The sequence below is a fragment of the Euprymna scolopes genome, chromosome 20, assembly GCF_053919585.1.
Source record: "Euprymna scolopes isolate OS-2025 chromosome 20, ASM5391958v1, whole genome shotgun sequence".
In the NCBI taxonomy this organism is placed as follows: domain Eukaryota; kingdom Metazoa; phylum Mollusca; class Cephalopoda; order Sepiida; family Sepiolidae; genus Euprymna; species Euprymna scolopes.
This window is the reverse complement of record NC_136501.1, coordinates 114,282,857-114,298,222: the sequence shown is the minus strand read 5'-3', so window position 1 is coordinate 114,298,222 and position 15,366 is coordinate 114,282,857. Positions and strand designations below refer to the sequence as shown.

The following is a 15,366-nucleotide window of genomic DNA, read 5'->3' as shown; positions in this document are numbered from 1 at the left end:
AAGATGTGAAAGATAGAGGGGGCGAAAAGAAAGATTAAAAGGGGCAATATGTATGTGTTAGTGACTCAACAATTGTTTGAATGTATAGACCAGCTGATCAAAGAGATAGAGAAAATCAATGTCACCAGATATTCGTTAATATCCGGTACAGACACCATGATGTGGGAGAAGAGACAAAATTTTGAGGGGGCGAAAATATGAGCGTAGTGAAAATTGAAATATGGTAATAATATATACATATGTATATATAAATATATATCTCTTTGTATAAAATAGTAATTTCTATTTATATAAAGTTAAGTATGTCTATGTATATTTGTATCTAGAAGATTCACTCCTAAACTGATTAACCAATTATTATAATATTTTGGAAGTCAGCTTGTAGGCATAACAGATGGCAATGTGGTTTTAATTTAGTTTGATTTAGTTTTATACTAAGAGAAAAATTTTGAGGGGGCGAAAATATAATAGGGTGAAATCCTTTCGAAAAACTTCAGATACCTCCGACTTTTATGAAATTTTAACAATAGCTATTACATATCAATTAATTCCACAAATTTTTGTTTCTTATTGTTATTTTAACGGTTTTTAAAGGTCATGAAATAGGCTTACTGTTTCATTTGAAAAATCAAATATTTCCGATTTTCTCTGAATCACCAATTAGCAAGATTAACTAAATTTCCATTTTTTGAGTTTATACCATTTTTAGATATTTTCTAGAATCAAAATTATGTCACAGAGTTTAAGATCCGAATTATGTGATGGCTTTTAAGATCCAAATTATGCGATGATTTTAAGATCCAAATTATGTGATGGATTTTAACGCTACCAGACCCGAGCTACTGAACCTAATTTGTCCTTGTGCCTGGCCTCCTGGGTTAAATTGTGAAAAAAATTTAAACGTGTTAGTAATTTTTTGCTTTTCATCTACCGATAGTATTCAGCCTTTGTGTGCCAGTCTGTCCAACAGGTGAAGTCCTCTTTGATGCACAGGCCCACTTGCATCATCAGAATTATCATTTTCTCCTTCATCATTATATTCAACATCACTAATGTTACTTGATTCAGAAACATACTCCTGATCAAATTCGCCTTCATCTGAATCAGAATTTGTCACTTTATCCAACATTTGTTGCACCGTGGAACTCCTTGGTCTCGCTCTTTTATCTGTCAAAGTGCTTGGTTCATTACTAGCCCGCTTCATGGTTGCTTTAGTCTACAAAACAATCCACAACTCTTCCAAAACAAAGGGAACCATTTACAAAATGTTAGGATTGCACTAAAACGAAACTAAGCAGCAATTGGGTAGTGATGTTTGGCTCCCTGTCAACACAAAAATGTGGTTGGAAAAATACCGGTTTAGCAGTAACTTGCTATATAGCATTTTTGGAAATTACCAGTATATTGGTAACTCGGTATGATAGAGTTAAGATCCAAATTATGTGATGGCTTTTAAGATCCAAATTATGTGATGGCTTTTAAGATCCAAATTATGTGATGGCTTTTAAGATCCAAATTATGTGATGGCTTTTAAAATCCAAATTATGTGATGGCTTTTAAAATCCAAATTATGTGATGGCTTTTAAAATCCAAATTATGTGATGGCTTTTAAGATCCAAATGATGTGATGACTTTTAAGATCCAAATTATGTGATGGCTTTTAAAATCCAAATTATGTGATGGCTTTTAAGATCCAAATTATGTGATGGCTTTTAAGATCCAAATTATGTGATGGCTTTTAAGATCCAAATTATGTGATGGCTTTTAAGATCCAAATTATGTGATGGCTTTTAAGATCCAAATTATGTGATGGCTTTTAAGATCCAAATTATGTGATGGCTTTTAAGATCCAAATTATGTGATGGCTTTTAAGATCCAAATTATGTGATGGCTTTTAAGATCCAAATTATGTGATGGCTTTTAAGATCCAAATTATGTCACAGATTTAAAGATCCAAATTATGTCATGGATTTTAATATCAAAATGTTGTCACGGATTTTAAGATCCAAATCATGCAATCAATGTTAATTCCAAATTATGCGATGGATTTAAAATTTTTAATCCAAATTATGTGTTGGATTTTAAGATTTAAATTATATCAGGCCTGATTTTGAGATCCAAATTATGTCATGGATTTAAAAATCCAAATTATGTCACGGATTTTAAGATCAAAATCATGTGATGGATTTAAAGATGCAAATTATGTGATGGATTTTAGGATGCACATTTGAAAGAAGAATTTTCAGGTATGGTGTTATTTGTCATTGATATCGGTGGTTGGAGAGGCGTCTTGTAATTGTTAAAGGAGAGCAGCTTAGTCTTACTAGCATTAAATGTTATCATCCGTTTGCAGCCCAATTCCACTACGGTTTGGAGGTAATTTTTTAACGATTCTGCCATTGTTTTAGATTTATGTACACCCATTCTTCTTTCGTATATGTTATAGAGTTTCTATAACATAGTTTCTTCTAGTTTTAGTATTGATTCAAATAGAAATTAAATGCAAGCATTTAGGAATTAAACTCAACATATAAAGCTAACTCAAATTATCTATATATTAATACACTTGTACTTTCGTTCGTTCGTTTTGTATCACAGTTTCAGTACTACATTTGTATTCAAATAAATTACAATAGCTACAACCTATATCACAATTACAATTTTGCTATATTTTCTTCATAAATTTCTATTGTAAATTTATATTTTAGCTATTTTTTTTCTTTAAATTGTATATCCTCACCAACGTGTCATTTATACGCACATCCTACAGAGCACAGTAGCTAATGGCTACACAGTTGGATCCAGTACCACGATTATCAGGGGGAACCACTTCAGTTTCAGCTCCTCTACTGCATATTTGAAGTGGCAATACTCTTCCATCAGGAGGTCGTATTGGTACTGGTGTAAGCTACTTTTCGACCCAACACTTATCGTCTCTTTTTAACTGGACCCAGTATGATGTTTTCTCTGCTGCTGCTTCTTGTACATCTGTTATAAAATTTGTTTTCTTTAGGTGGTGCCATTTTCTTCCCTGCAACCTCTTTCTCAAAGAAGAAATGTCATGAGCCTGTCTCTGCTCTATTGCTATTTTCAGGACAAGTGCTCGACTGATCTCCAATCTATCGTCCCTCTTTGCCAAACTTTTACAAAAAGACTCGACTAGTTACAACCACTATATATGATTTCCCCCAATCTATATCTCTGCATAAATGTAAACTCAGATTCCATGAACAGAACTTCTTTCTCAGAACTGCTTGCCATTGGAACACTGTTCTGCTGGCATGCTTCCTAGTTGAATACAACATGGCAGTCTTCAAATCTAATGTAATCAAATTCTACCCAATTTACACCATAGGTGATTAATACACCACCACCTTACATTCATTAAGCCTTATCATCGAATGCCTTCGGGCTTTGATAAGTGATGACTCCTAAGTAAAAAAACAATTTCAAAACCGATTTTGCAGTATGTTGTTTAGCTTTCGCCTAACATATCCTCAAGCTTCCACAGCTAATGATAATATTCGATATTCTTTGCTATCAATGAGCTGTAATGAGATATGTCTACATGAAAATACGTTAAAAAATAAAAAAATAAAGATGAAAGAAATAATCCGATTATAAGTTACATTTCCTGTTAAAAAAAGAAAAAAAAATCTTCTGACAAACGTCGACTTCATTATACAAACGTAACGATAGTTTAGTGTTAACGAAAATTGTAATCTTGTGTCAAGTTTAAATAAATATTTGATGCGTTTGATATAAAAGGCAATAAATCAGGCATAACTTTTTTTTTTTTAAATTTTTTTTTCACTTTATTTTACCCCAAATAAGAGGCACATTGCTATTAAGATGTAAGGGTGCTACTGTGAATTAGAGACCATACTTACAGAGACACCCTTAGAAGGGAGTTGAGCAGAGAGATGTCTGTTTACATTATCTTTTGATTTCTGCATGTTAGTATAAGAGTTCTAAAGGCTAGCAGATCAAGGGAAGAAGCTATTAGAGTAAAAAGCTTTCCACTTTCTGGGGACTTCTACAGTAAAGGCAGGGTTTTTTCTTGCTTGTCTGGTTTGTCCGGGGTATTTATGTTGAGGGAGTACCAGTGCCACAAGTTCATTGGAGCACATTTCATCTAATCACTTGGAAAACAAGCATATGGATGCAACATTGTAATAATGGGTCAGTGGTTGAAATGTGGTTGACAGTGTGGGACTTATTAGATTGTAACATTTAACGGTGAATAGTCTAAATTTACCAAAACATGAGATAAATAAGATATCACATAAATCATGAAGCAGAACAGTTGTAAAGTGAATAAGCTAGATTATGTTTTTATGATTGTTTTGTGGTTCTCATTTATAAATCAGTGTTTTCTAATCAAGGCTGACAGAAGAGGTAGTTTAAGTGACTGCATTTCGTGATACATTTATGTTTGTATTTAATAGTTTGATTTAATGTTTAAAGTTTATCATATAGCATTTCTCCTCAACATGAAACAAATGATCATTACTGAATGATCTATACATTTTATTAAAGTTTGAATACGAGTTTTGAGTTAGTTAAAAAAAAAAAAAACTGTATCTACTACCAGTATCAATCTACTGATTGAACTGTAATGAAGCAGCACTTACCTTAGCCGAAGGAGGAAGTTTGATGAGAATATCAAGTTCACAAGCGGTCCCCAATCACATGCATATCCCGAGAGATGACAACATTAGGTTTTTGTAATTCTGGAGGTATTATCTAATATTCCCAAATGGTCACTCATCTGGTACTGACTAGGTTCAACATTGCTTAACTTAAGAGATCTAATGAGAACCTGTGTGTGAAGATGATTATGCAGTATCAATATATATAAAGTTAAGTACAATTTTTAAATAAGAGGTTTTGCTCATACTATGCCACCCTAAACCCCTTTAAAAATGATTTAAAGAAATTGAAATTTGCGGAATATTTATTAATTAATATGTAATACCAATTATTAAAATTTCACAAAAAAATCCAAAGTATCTGAATTTTCATGAAGGGCTTCCACGGCTTTTATCTCTTTTGCATTAGACTAAATTAAACTAAATGTAGCTCACATTACCACCTCTTACACCTAGCAGTTGTATTAAATTCTTAATGATTTATTGGTTACTAAAAATACATAAACATAGACACATCTAACGTTATACAAATAGAGATAAAATTAGTGGGAAAGAACACTATAATAGTGCTTGATTATAAAGAAAAGTTTTAAAAAAATAAAAGCGTCATGTTTGTTTTTATATATATATATATATATTACAGAAGATTAAGCCAACATCGGTACCGTCGGTTTTGGATCTGATCAAGAAAACAGCATGTAATTGCCTTTGCAGACTTTCCTCAGCCTTGTTAACAACAAGAGATATATAGTGATAAAGTGAAGACCTACATTTCTTTTTCTTCATCCTCGTTTGCATCTGTTTTTTAATTTAATTCTTTTTAAATTTTATTCTTTTGATTTTGACATGCTAGCCACTGGGTTACAAGATATATTGAAATAAATTCTTTGTTAGAAGTAATTACTTCAGTACATATAAAAAAGAAAAACTTCAGTACGTATAAAAAAGAAAAAAAAAAAAAACTCTACAAAAATGTCTTTCCTGACGTTTCATGTGGTGCATGAGGAGTCTACCTGAGGGCACCAGATCTATTTAGAACTTGCATAATTCAAAGCATTGACCCCCAAAACTTCTTAACTTTTGCCTATAGAACAAAGAACTTTTTCTTTTATATCCTTCCAAACAGAATTGCTGACATCTCGAGAGTCAAGAATGTCTCTTAGCACAATTTCTGTATTACATTCCTTTTAATTTTCAATGACGAGAAATTAACTTTAGCAGTTATTTATGAAGAAATTATATTTTATTTATAGAAGACCATTTGAGCTGACAGATCATCTTTAGAACTTGAGAATGTATGCAATTATCCTTCTCTTTGACTAGACGTTAGAGAGTAAAAGAGAAATGAGAAATACTAAGCTGATTGGTTGAGCAGATTACATGTTAGGTTATAAAGAATGTGTTTGATACCGTCAGTTATTTTAAAGTTGTTGCTGTGAAACAAAACTAGATATGATGCGACATTATAACTAGGTGTAAAATAGCAGCTTGTGTTCTATCAGCAGTATCTAATGAATTGTTTACATAGCTGTACAGCACTACATAACGAAAAGCTGTAGCTTAGGTGAAGAGAATGATTAATAGATCAGGGGTCAAAAGAATAACCTGTCAGGTAATCAAAAGATGAGGGTATCACATGATTTCTGGTAAAATAACTCATTTTTTCCTGTCAGTCACTCTGACTGGTCAATTGTGCAAAATCTACTCATCTCTAGAAACAGTAGTGAGGTGGGGAAGACATACAATGTTAACTAGCATGGCATGGCAGCACAAGCTCTCTCTGTCTCTCTGTCTCTCTCATAGTAATCCACTTTGTAAAGTTTCTCTGTTTTTAATCTCTAATTTGCCCCTCTGTCTAAGCTAATAAACTTTCATTAAAAGAAGCCTCCTTGGTGAGATGACAATGTATATAATGGGATTATACACTCTTCAGAGACCTCTCATCACAAAGTAATGAAATGATATATAAGTAAAAAAATGATTGTGTTTGGCACTGTTCAAGGATAACAGCTGTTAGTATCTTTTGAATTTAAATTTCACACTTTCTTACAAATACAGATGTGTGTTATCATTCTACCATTTTTGCATTTGCAATTATTCGTGCAAGTTTGAGTAAAAACAAATAGTTTATTTTTCTATTTGAGATTTGGAAAAATTCATAATTTTCAGACATGAGTTCGTATAGCAACCATTTTGACTATGCTAGTGTGATTTCAAGAGTTAGGAGGTGATGGAGTAAGTTCAAGGAACTTCTGCGATTACTAACCAGCATTACCACTGCCAGGCATGTGTACATGGTGTTATGATGTATAAAAATAAAACCTGGTCAGTAAGAGTTGTAGGTACTATGCATTGCTTGGAGAGAAATGACATGAGAATAATACAATGAATGCGTACAGTGAGTCTTAAAGACAAACTTAGATTATTTGATAAGAAAATTAAATGTTGACACTATAGGAAGATGTGTGTATGACAGGAGACTTTGATCGTATGACCACATTGAAAAAATGGATGAGAGTTCTTTGGTAAGTACATGTAAAGCTGTTAAGATAGCAGCGTCAGTTCACAAGGAAATGCCAAAGAGAATATGGGAGGAAGTGATAAGAATATACTTGTAAGAATAAATAAAGACCTGAACAGAAATAGGTTAGTTTGGAAATCAGTTTCTAAAAGCTGCCCAACACATACCAACATGTTAAACAGAATATGAAGTCCATAATAACAACTTGTGAAAATATTGTAAAAAAATTGGAAAATTAACTACAAAAGTTTTGACAGATAACTTGCATATACAAAACTTTCTATAAGCCAGTTCTAGATCTAATGGACGTAAATCCCTGATTAGAGTGCAGCAGGTCATTTAAATAACACCCAACATAGAAAAAGACTTACCAAGAATAAATTTGGCACTTTTTAAAGTAAAGTTTAAACATTAGTATCATCTCATTTAAAAAAAGAAAATGTATTTCTTTAAATTATGTTGTTGTTTGTCTGGCAACTTTCACCAAATAAGTTTATAAATAGACACAACTAAACATATGTTTCTGTTTACTAAGCTGCTCATAATTGTTTCTGAGAAAATAAAAAAGTCATATTTGTAAGTAAAATCGGATTTTCCAACCAGATGCTGGTTGCAAAAAAGAAATAAACAGTCTGAGATTTTTAGTTTTATTTATTTCTTATTAAAAAAAATTGTAATTTTACATTTTTGTAAACATAAGAACATCTTTTGACCAAAAAAAAAAAAAAAAAAACCCCAAATCAAATAAAAAAAAAAATACCTTGTTTTCCCCAAAATCAGTTATGGTAACTGTTTTCTATTTCAAGATTTTAATTTTGCACATTGAGAATTTGTGCTACTCAGAGCATTCGTTCTTGCTTTAACTGAGTAAAAAAATAGACTTTGAAATCTAGTGGAAGACGACCTTTTTTTAATCTTTACAGCCTCGTTCTACCATAAGAGATGTTGTTAGTTTTTCTCTAATCTATTATTTGTGTAATAGATGCTTGACTGAACTCCATCTTTGGATACTCTCTATCTGTACCTAAACCTAAACATGGATTCCATGAACAAACCTTCTTTACTGGAACTGCCCGCATGTGGAACTTTCCTAGAACTGCCCACTTGTTCTGCTGGCTTGTTTTCTAGCTAACTACATATTAAACAGAATCAACTCATTATCTAAACACAGAGAAATAATCAAATGCTGGATTCCAAGCCATATTGGAATAAAAGGAAAGGAAAGAGCTGACTTAGCAGCCAAATCAGCTCTAAACTTGAATCCCAATACAATTAGCATTCCCTACACTGACTTTAAACATAAAATCAACCAACTATTTTATGCAAAATGGCAGCAACAATGGAATAACAACACAAATAATAAACTCTACCAAATCAAACCCATAATGGAAGAATGGAGATCAACTCCTAGAAAAATACATATTGGCCTTGCAAAACTCACACACTCCTTCATACTTAAACCAGAGCAGCAACCACAATGTCCATTCTAAACAGTTTTATTTATAGAATTCATTTGGATTATTTTAAGAAGTTTATATGAACACAACCTCCCATTTCCAAATTCAAATGTTTCAGATTTGCATTGAATTTGATCCATAGTTATTAAATCTTAATAAAGAAAGATTCCTTGAATTAAAAATTTTTCTTTTAGCTTTAATTTTGAGACATTTGAGATATTTTCTAGGAGAATCCAAATTATATTATGGATTTTTACCACAATTGGAATAAGAATTTTGGACATTAGATTTAGTATCATGGGAAGATAAAGTTGTTTCCCTAAAGAAAACAGTACTACAGTTTTAAAACAGTTCTAAAACTTATATTGAATAAACTCAATTCAGGTAACTTGATTATGCAGTAGAGTTGACGTCTATTCAATGTAGCCACATTCAGCCTCAATCACCACCTCGATATGGCTCTGGAACTGAGAGCATGCCTTTTCCATAAGCGCTGATGAAAGCTCTGCAAATACTTAATGAATGGTGGCGATCAAACTGGCTTTGGTGTTATGAGAGGTCATACTGGTGATGTTTTTGGTGTATGACCAAATGAAGTAGTCCAGCGGGTTTAGGTCGGATGGGGAGAAGAGCCAAAAAGAGAAGACGCCCTGATTGCACCAGGGGATCACCACACTCTTTAACACATCCAGGTAAACTTTGGTGTTGACTTTCAAGCCGACTTTGAAGATGCTAGTTGGCATGATGTGGCCCTCAATTGAAACCACACCAAAAACCATAACTGTGGCTGGAAACTTTGTTTTCATCACTCTGGGCACGTCCCTATTATTCGTGGTAATTCAGCGATGCATTTTGAGGGTGCTGCCAATGGTTCTATTGTCATAACTTGGATCAGTAGAGAGCATGAGTTATACAGTGGCGCATCTCTTATCTTGCTCGTTGAACATTGTATCACCTCCAGACATGAGATTTATGCTCCACTGGCCAACTAGTAGATGGTCTGCAACAAAAAATGAAAACTGGTTTTCATCAAACGGAAATGGAATCATGTTGCCTTTTCTAGAGCAGCAATTTTATTGTTGCACCCTTTATATCTTGATTTTAATCTTTATAGAAAGAAGTAGATAGTGCAAAATTGCTCTATCCAGAGAATTAACTTCATTTATCTTGACATAGGTATTCTTAAGTTTGAATGCAAATATTTTTCCAAGTGCCCATTTTGGGGTTTAGCATCATTTTCATTTTTAATTGCCTGTTCCTTTTACTGAATTCTTTCAATTTTACTGTTTTACTCTCCCTCCTCCTCCATTTTAAAATCTCTTCATCCTTCATCTGTTTCTTTCCTTCTCCTTTGATTGGTCATTCAAACTGTCTATCCATCCATTGATGATTCACTCCATGTCACAAAGTACATCTTTATGCCATCTTCAAGCATAATTGACCAATACAAATCTATTTTTATCGATGCGATGTCATGTGTATCCTTTATTCATTTAATTACCCATCTTCTGCCCAGCGGAAATACCCCCCCCTCCAGTACATGCGCACTGCTTTTGTATATAAATCCTTTCCTTTTTCAGTCACTGTGACATAAAAATTGCCACAGTTGCCTTTTCATTTTGCTATTTATGAAAGCCCAACTGTAAAATGGCTCATTGTCGTTTTTATCATTACCCATCGTTTGTGTCATGCTTGATAAACATTTATATACTATGTTAAAGCATTTCTGTAATCTTACATTATAGTTAGCAACCAAGTAATCAAAAAACTCAAATCTTATGAAACAATAAAATTTAACTTTTTTACTGACCTATTTTTTTAACCTTCTGAAACTGTTTAAAATTATTTCATAATTAGAATTCATTCAAGCCTCTGCCTTTTAGTATTTGTAAAACGAAATGGATGTTTGACCCTCTGTGATTGTTAATGGGGCTTCCTTTCTTAAAAATAGATTTCATTGAAAGCTCTTCTAAACGACATATGAGAATAAGTAAAAATGGTGCTTGCATAATCTTAAAGTATAGTTAAGAATCGAAAAAAATATATAACAAATAACTTTTCCCACATTCATTAAAATTTAATTTATTATGAGCTTGTATACTTTTAATGTTCTACAACTGTTTTCAATTTTTTTGTTTGAATCAACTATTGTGCAAGATTACTCAGATGCGTTTTTGTTTGTCCTCATGTGTTGTTTTATGAGAGTTTTAAATTAAATCTAATTATGGAATTAAAAAACAAAACTTGAAAGCAGTTTTGTTGTAGCTCTATTGAAAGAGTCACAAAGAAAACAACACGAGAATATAGTAACAAAATGTACTGACAGGAACATACAGTCCACCGGATATCGACTCCTGCCATACGGCTTTGTCTTCCGGTATCTATTGTGTATGGGTCAGTTCATCCAGGAGTGACGTGACACAGGTAGTGCGCCACAACAAGTTTCCGAACAGTAAGATATACAACTCAGTAGAAAATTAAATCTTAATGTGCTTAGTCAAACTTATTTGTCGTATATTTTATTTATCATTTTCTTTTTTTTTTTGCTTTTACAAATTTCTTTGCAAAACTGTTAGGTATATTGCAAGATTACCAACATTTCATGTTTGTATGTTATCACCTTTTACACACATCAAAAATTGAAATTGTCCCATTAACAAAGATACTTATTGGTGCTTAATCTGAAGTTGCTAAGGTAAAAAATGAATAATTTCTAAATTGAATTCTATTGTCCAATTGACTAAAACAAAACAATTTTACATAAATACATTTCAAAAAGTGACATTCGTTTTATTGATATAAAGAATATTTAACCAACAATTATTTTATGGTCATAAGATCATATTATCCCATTTACTAAAACAGTATAATTTACATAAAAGCATTTTGTAAAATGGCATTCACTTTACTGAGTTAAAGAATAGCTGAGAATTTTAATTATTTTTTTACAAAAGAAAATGTTATTTTTTTCTGAATAGTATTGACCCTGGCAGCCATTTATTCAAGAGAAATATCGTTATTAACAGTAAATTATACAGATTGATGTAAAAACCACTATAGAATTTCCAGAGGGAAATCTTTATATTAAAGTTAAGTCAATTTTCACTCTGTTTCATTGACTATTATAACTTTTAAACCAAGACCTTCATATGCTAATCTGTTCTTCAAGCCACTTGGGCAACTTCTTGATGTCTGTTTTCAGAAAATATGCATAATTTTTGGTCTTTAAAAATTTCTAGTTTTTTCTCACTCAGCAGTTACTATAGCAGTCATTCAGTAAAAGAGAGGTCATTTTACTCTCATGTTAGCATGTACTCCCACAGTCCCTCATTTCACAAAGATTGTTGTTTATAGAATTACATTTTGAACATAACACTGTATTTCATTTTTATGCTATTCCTTTTGTCTGTCATGTATTTTACACTTTCAACCTAAGTAATGAATACTCTCTTGAACTATATTAAAATTTGTCTAGATGTTCTGATTGTCTATTCTAAAAAAAACACAAAACATTATTCACAATCAACATGGCAATACTCACAACAATAATATTTTTAGCTATTATTTTCTTATTTAATTTCCTATCTCGTTTTTCTAATCATGGTCATGTTACAACAAACAATGTATTCCCGGGTCACATCGGGTACACATATATTATAATATGATCAAACTAATACTTTTTTATTTGTTCTTTCATTTTTCTAGATGGCCTCTGGTAAAGTTTGGATATACAATTCTTAAAGATATTCTAATTTAGACAAAGGTCCTTTTGAGCCAACCCAATGCTTCAATTCTGAGTACCAAGTTGAAGAGAAAGGAGGAGGTAAGTTATATTTTCTTAACCTTCAGAAAAAAGAATTGGTATCTTCTATTTTTTTTTTGTCTTCTTTTCTAATTTTCTGAACCATGTACATTATTGTTGCTTAAATTATCAGTATCAATTAAAAAAAAAACAGAAGATATTATTTTCTTGTAGGTATCCTTACCCAAATTTTCATTTTTTTAAACACGTGCACTGCTGTATATTTAGCGGGATGAATATATGCATGCTGTATATGGTGATAGACTTGCTAGAAATTGGCTAACATCTTTCCAATAATAATGTCTTCTTGGATACAAGTGTTCATGATGTGAAATTGGATCACACAAATATTAACTCTAGATCAGAGAAACTCTGACCAATAAGTCTTTATGTCCAATCATAAAACTTTATAGGGCAATTTCAGTTAATAAAGTTGGCATGGAATGGCTCTATTCGTGAGCTAAAAAACTTTGGGAATATTGTTGTTTTTTTTTCTAATGCGCTGATGAAGCCCAAGTTTGTGCAAGTTATAATTTGATGAACAGTTATATTTTTATATGTCAACACTGGGGACTGAAAAAATTGTATGCAGTGTTGTGATCAATAAAAGAAAAACTTTTCCAAAATGAGTAAATACTTGTGTGTCTATTGCTATTCATGTGGTATCCAGAAAGAAAAAAATATTTATAGTTCTAGTATTGCACTGTTGAGCTATCTAAATGAGAATTTTGTTAATCATATGTAATCACACCCATAATTAGTTAAATTACATATAAACATATATATATATATATATATATATATATATATATATATATATATATTAGTGGCCTGGCAAGACCAGAAGGGAGACAACCAAGAAAAAAAAAACCCTAAGCAAAATTCATCCCACAGCAGCAAAACTGAAGCTGGCCTTCCAGGACACTATATATACATTGAAATGCTCATATCTTTGGTTCTTTAGGATGAAACTACATGAAAATTTGCAGGTTTTTGAAGATTATAATGCTATTCTATGACAGTTGGTATAAAAGAACCTATATTTTCAAACCAATAAAATATAATGTAGGCAAATTTGGCCATATTTTATTGGTTTGAAAATATAGGTTCTTTTATACCAACTGTCATAGAATAGCATTATAATCTTCAAAAACCTGCAAATTTTCATGTAGTTTCATCCTAAAGAACCAAAAATATGAGCATTTCAATATTCAATTTGGCTACCAGTGTGTGTGCATATATATATATATATATATATATATATATATATATATATATATATATATATATATATAAACCACCTTTTTTGGACAATTTTATAAGTTCCAAATTTCAGCGACTATTGATCGGAATTTAACAAATGAAGACTCGTTGGAAAGGTAATGACCTGAATTGTGACATTTGCTTTTAAGGTCGCACATTAAGGGGATCATTCATAATCAAGAGTCTATTTTTGGCACTTTTTTACAGTCATAAAATTTTTCAATAATAATCATTTGTTTTCCTTGTTTTGCATATGAATTATAAATTATCTTATGTTTCTCCCAAACCTCTGTCCTTGATGGAGAGGAGACTAGAACTTGCTGCTATGGTTTCAAATGATCTGAAATAATAGCAAGGGGAGACTTGATTCCAAATATTTCTCATATATTATATCTCTCTTCTTTGGTTTTCATATATAAAGTAAATTGCACAGTGTATAAGGATTATTTGATTCTGTAGATATTCATAATCGTACCCTATTTCCAAAAGAGGAGAGATATAACATGTGAGAAATATTTGGAATCAAGTCTCCCATGACTGTTATTTCAGATCGTTTAAAGCAATACGTTTTGGGGAAATATATATATATATTATATATGTTTATGGAGAGTAGACAATGCATTGTGGATGCGTTGTTGGCAGCTTCTGTAACTCTCGCTTTTCCTAATTTGTTCCTCAGTCCTCATTTAGAACAAGTGATTTTTCTGACAAAGGGAGAAGAAAAAGCTGTATTCTAGGTCGGCAGTGTTTTTGTGTGAGTAGTCGCCTGAGATTTTGGAAATTTTCTGTTTCTATTTCTATCCTTGTAACCATGTCACTAATAAGGGTGCTGGAGGTAAACATTTTACTGGGCTGACGTTATACACCTGATAGTCAGAGACCCGAACCTTGTACTAACCACTAAGGAGGCTGCCCTATCAGCAGGCGCAAAGTACTGGGGCTGCTGTATTGCCATTTGGTGAATGGATTCTGGACTATGCAGTAGTTTCTGGTGGGGCTTCTCAATGTCATCATAACCATCTTACATGTATTAACTTAATAGCTCACAACTGTATGCATCTCCTTATACTGGCCAGATTTAATCTTCCTCTGAGGTTATAAGAACTAAGATTCATATTACACTTTCATCATATCATTCTCTTGAATGGAAGGAAGTATCGAATATCAAGGTGGAATAATATAGTGCAAAAAGTCAATATAAAACCTGAATAAATTTTTGCAGGTGAGAAAATACAAAAATCAACTTTAAAAGCAAAAAAGACAAAAATAATGGATAAATAATGAATTTTAGCATAAAAAAAAGATGGAAGAACAAAAAATATAATGTAAATGAAATTTAATTATAGATAAAAATTCATCAAACGTTTATTTACAAGTTGTTTATTTTTTTTTTATCAATTCTTATCTTTCATTCTAATTTTCTTTATCTATTGCTCTCTCTCTCTCTCCTTTCTTTCATTATTTTTGGACGTTTCACATGGAAGAGTAGGAAGTTATATGTTGTTCGACTGTGACTTCAACTTATTTTACTATTGTCGAATATTCTCGCTGTCTGTTGATTCTTCAAAAGTTAAAAACATCTAACTTCTTCCAAAACCTCTGATTCTGCAACCCTAATTTCTCACTCTGTTCTTTTTATTAATATTTTTCATTCATTATTCTCTTGATTTT

At 31.9% G+C, this 15,366-nt stretch overlaps 1 protein-coding gene across 10 annotated transcripts in view; it reads left to right on the top strand.

Annotated features, from left to right (window-relative positions):
- LOC145241576 (ankyrin repeat and IBR domain-containing protein 1-like) overlaps positions 1 to 15,366 on the top strand; it is a 575,864-nt gene that overhangs the window by 355,830 nt on the left and 204,668 nt on the right. For all 10 annotated transcript variants that reach the window (XM_080104665.1, XM_080104657.1, XM_080104666.1 and 7 more), the window contains one exon: positions 12,336 to 12,453. The gene's annotated coding sequence lies outside the window, so the exon portion shown is untranslated. The remainder of the gene's footprint in view (positions 1 to 12,335; positions 12,454 to 15,366) is intronic.